At 41.7% G+C, this 4,332-nt stretch overlaps 1 protein-coding gene across 9 annotated transcripts in view; it reads left to right on the top strand.

The window, feature by feature from the left end:
- The window catches only part of LOC116381986 (rap1 GTPase-activating protein 1-like), a 38,675-nt gene that overhangs the window by 14,866 nt on the left and 19,477 nt on the right, over positions 1–4,332 (top strand). The gene's annotated exons all lie outside the window — the stretch shown is intronic.

The following is a 4,332-nucleotide window of genomic DNA, read 5'->3' as shown; positions in this document are numbered from 1 at the left end:
GATATTTTAATATTCATCATTCAATGCATAAAGCATTTGATTGTACAGTCATTGTGTTTGACTATTTTTCTATTCTTCACATAAATACAGTGGTACATTTTTAAAAATGTGCCCAAGTACCTTCAAGTCAAAACAGTCGGTGTATTATAATGTCTTGATAAGAACTACTGAAAAGGATTTTCATATCTATCTGTTTGTATAAAAGGACTTTTAGAGGTTCAGTTCCCTGGGGAAAAAACAGCTTCTCAGACTTATCTGCTTTTCGAAATTTGTCCAATATTTGCTTTTGTCTGATTGTAGCAGCGGTGACCGTTCGCTATCAGACAAAAAGGCCTAGAAGGTTTTGCATTTTCCAAAACAGATTGGGGAAAGTCCTGGAGTAGCTTTTTTATTGCTTCCCTCTCTCACACACAGAATAAGATACCTAAATAAATCGGACTTAGAAGATCATATAAAATGTTACGTTATATATTACATACAGTATATTCATGTAGCTGAACTTCCACCAAAATAAAACCTTTTTTTGAGTGGGAATCAGATCATTTCATCTGGAAAGATTGCCTTTGGGACTCATAGTGAAGCCCCACACACACACACACACACACACACAAGAGACAAGTAACTCATATAAGCACGGCTCAGAGAAATGGTTTCACACCAGAGAGAATCCTCCTCCTATTTGTTTGAGTGCTTCAGGTCATTTTGACGGTGGTTGGGAGGGATGACCCTGAAAACAGGGCAATTCCAGGGTCTATTTGTGTGGTAATTCGTTGCACATGGGCTTCTCCTGTCTCTGGCTGTTGGAGGACTGATGGTATAGGCGAGGCAGCAGGTGTTGCTCCTTCATCGCAAATAAAAAAAAAGAAATCCAACACGGGGTTGGTTACTTATATCTGAACTCTTCAGTGTCATCCCCGTAATATATGATGACACGGGGGAAACAAGATCACCGAGCGGCACAGCTGAATCTGTTGATGTCTGACCTCTGAGATACATTTTCACACACATTATAAACAACTCGCTTGATAAATGATTTGTGTTTGGGGATTGTCAGCAGTGCTTATAAATGAATTGAGGTCAAACCTCTGGTTCAGTGGTGGATGCTGACGAGGAGGCGAGATATTAGGGTCATATTACTCAGAGACTATGAGAAATATTCCCAGAATTGAAATGATATTAAGCCGTGGCTCTAGATATGGCAATGTCAGGTGATCAGTTCACCACTTTCCTCCAGACTGCCATATCTAAGCTTCTCCATCGATTACCATTAAAATGTGTTCAGACATGAGACGTATCCTGCTCATCTTTTCCCATGTGCCACCAGCATGTTGAGATTTTTTGTTTCTGTCATGAAATGTCTCCACACGAATTGCCACGAAATTAGCCACAGACTTTCATGTCGCTGTCAGGATGAATAAGTAACCGTGGCCATCCCATAACTTTTCATCTAACGACACCTTCAGAACAAAATGTAATTTGATCAATACTTCAAAACTACGAGGGCGAACGTGCTAAACATAAAACCTACTAAACGTCAGCAAGTTAGTGTTATGGCACAGCTTCACAGAGCTGCTAGCATGACTGTATAGATCCTAAGTCTTATTTTACATTTATTATGTTATCATTATTTACTGTTTACTTTGTGCCTCAGACGTTACTACTTACCCAACTGTTTAAACAGGAGAGAATTAATGTCATTAGCAATATGCTTACCTTTCATATCTGCCTTACTGCCCCCCTAATGTTGTAGCCCAATTACCCAGTTCAAAACATGACATTTAACAATAACGCTTCATGATTATCAAACCAGTCACAATCATAGTCACAGTGGGGTTCACGCGCACTGCAGAGAAATCATGGTGGGGATGTAAAGTTTCTTCAAAAGTTAGGACGCAGTTGGCATTCCTACTTTGCCTTGCAAACAAACTATGGGCTTGATTATCACAGTGAATTTGTTTAAGAGCGACTGGAGGCGTGTTTTAACAAATCTAGGCACAGCAGGAGAATCCTCAGACCTCCTACATCCAACATGTTGCTGCAGGAACAGTGAGAGTCTTTGATTGACTTCTGTCTTTAGTCACAGACAATTACAGTGACTCGAAATATTTACATATTCGTATTAATATCTAGATGGTGCAAGTGATTTACCATGGAACATTATCATGATAAACAATGCAAATGTCTGTGAGATTTGACACAAAAAAGAAAATTAACATTTTTCTTTCATTCTGATGATGAATATAATAATTTATCGGTGCGGAAACTAAGTAGAAAGTGAGCAGTAAACTCTGCTGGAATGATGCATTCATGTACAGTCATTGGATAGCTCATGAATTCAGTGCAGTTTTTTAGCCGACTCTTGTGGCTCACATTTCCATCCCCTCTCCCCCCATGAGGTCAACCCCCCCCCTAATTAAATCTCAACCTGTGGGAGAAACCCAATGGTTCACATAAATAACCATTCATTCATATGTCAGAACAGCAGCCATCTTGCGTGCTGGACCAGCCAGTGACCCCAAAGGGCAGTAAGTCTCCAATCACTGACACATTATACACCAGCAGCATGTCAGAGGTCACACACACCCTCCCATACACACACACACACACACACACACACATCATACAGATTACACTCTTAACTGCTCGCTGGGTTTATTTTGATTCAGCTCAACTTGTATGAATTTTTATTGTAATGACACATGATGGACAATGAACGCACAGTTGCTGACTCTTGATTTGGCTCTTCCTAATCCTGTGAGGTTACAGTAAGACACATATTGCGTCTTGTATTCTTGTCTAACTGGTCTTGGTTGAGAAATAGCTGCTAAAAAGCTGAAAGTGAGAGAGGCGGATTCTCAGAGGATAAGGATTAGGGGCAGGAAAAGGGGAGTGACCACAGGCCATTTCACCAGGCTAATGGGATGGGAATCCCTTGCAGCGGCGGGTGCCGATCGAAACGGAATTTACTCTGGGATTCTGCAAAGGACATTGGAGCTGGATGGATACTCCCAATTTAAAACCAGCTATCTTTGTTCACTGGAGATAAGAAATAAAGCTCCACATGGCTTTTCTTGTTGTTGTTGTTCTTTTATTTATTATCTCGTCGGCGTACAGGAGTGTTGAGTCCTTTCTCAGACCGCCAGTCCAAACCTTAACAGGGGCCAGCTGCAATGATCCGCGTCTAAACAACAGTCTGCCTGCTCTTATCCGATAATGTGTTTTTATCTATAAGCACTATGGACGAAAGCCGTCGCAGACAACAATTTCTTTTTTGAAACCCCAAAACTCTTGGTCCTGATCTTTTCCCCCGGGAAAAAAATGACCCTCGTATATAACATCTGCAGTCTTTGCTCAAGGGTTTAAAAGAGAGATAGAGAGAGATTATTGTGCCACCAAAGCGGGACGTCTCTAAATCACTGCTAATCTGCTCAATATTAAAGTTTTGTCCAATGATATAATAGATTTTTTTCTTCTTTTTACCAGTAAGCTTTGGACAGTGAGAGGATTATTTGTTTTGTTTATCACAATGCAGCTCCTAATGGTGCACATGAGGACTGTGCTCTAATCCCTTGTTATCTCTTCATGTCTGACACATACAGAACACACACACACACACACACAAATAAACACACATACTTTAGTCTTATAGGTGCATGCTTTTTCATTAAGAAGCTCGACAGATGGGTCGACACTCATAGAATATTGTTTTGCAGGGATTTAGCAGGAAAAGGCGGTATTGGTGACATTAGTCACAGGTCTACTGGGAACTGTGAATGGTAGCTTATGGGGGAAACGCACATGTTCACTGGGGATTGAATGAGACTTATTAGAGTAATTAAAAACATTTGCACAAACTCTTACTCATCCTGCACAATGAGCAGCAAGGAGGCTGCAACGCTTGCTCACCTTCGGGAGCTAAATGTTGGACATAATCGCCTTGTTCACGTCATATTATAATGAGCATGAATTTGAATGTGGTGTTGCGCGGCTCAGAGTACTGGATTTCGGGCAAGTAGCACCACATCATGCATGGTTGAGCTTGAGAGCGGAGACGGTGGAGATGAGAGGAAGTGACAACTACAGAGGGCATATGTGTGTGTGAGAGGCTGAGTGGGAGGAGAGAGAGAGAGAGAGAGAGAGAGAGAGAGAGAGAGAGCGAGAGAGAGCGAGAGGGAGGAGAATCAGTGGTGGAGAGGATGCTCACTGAGAGTGTGCGACACTCTGAAGAGCTGAGAGTGAGGCCAGCAGGTGAACGACTGATGGAAAGCAGCAAGTGAACTGAAGCTAGAGAGAGAGAGAGAGAGAGAGAGAGAGAGAGAGAGAGAGAGAGAG

The sequence above is a fragment of the Anarrhichthys ocellatus genome, unplaced genomic scaffold (genome assembly GCF_004355925.1).
Source record: "Anarrhichthys ocellatus isolate YVR2014 unplaced genomic scaffold, GSC_Weel_1.0 scaffold5, whole genome shotgun sequence".
NCBI lineage: Eukaryota > Metazoa > Chordata > Actinopteri > Perciformes > Anarhichadidae > Anarrhichthys > Anarrhichthys ocellatus.
Note: the sequence above shows the minus strand (reverse complement) of the source record. Positions and strands in the feature narration are given on the sequence as shown.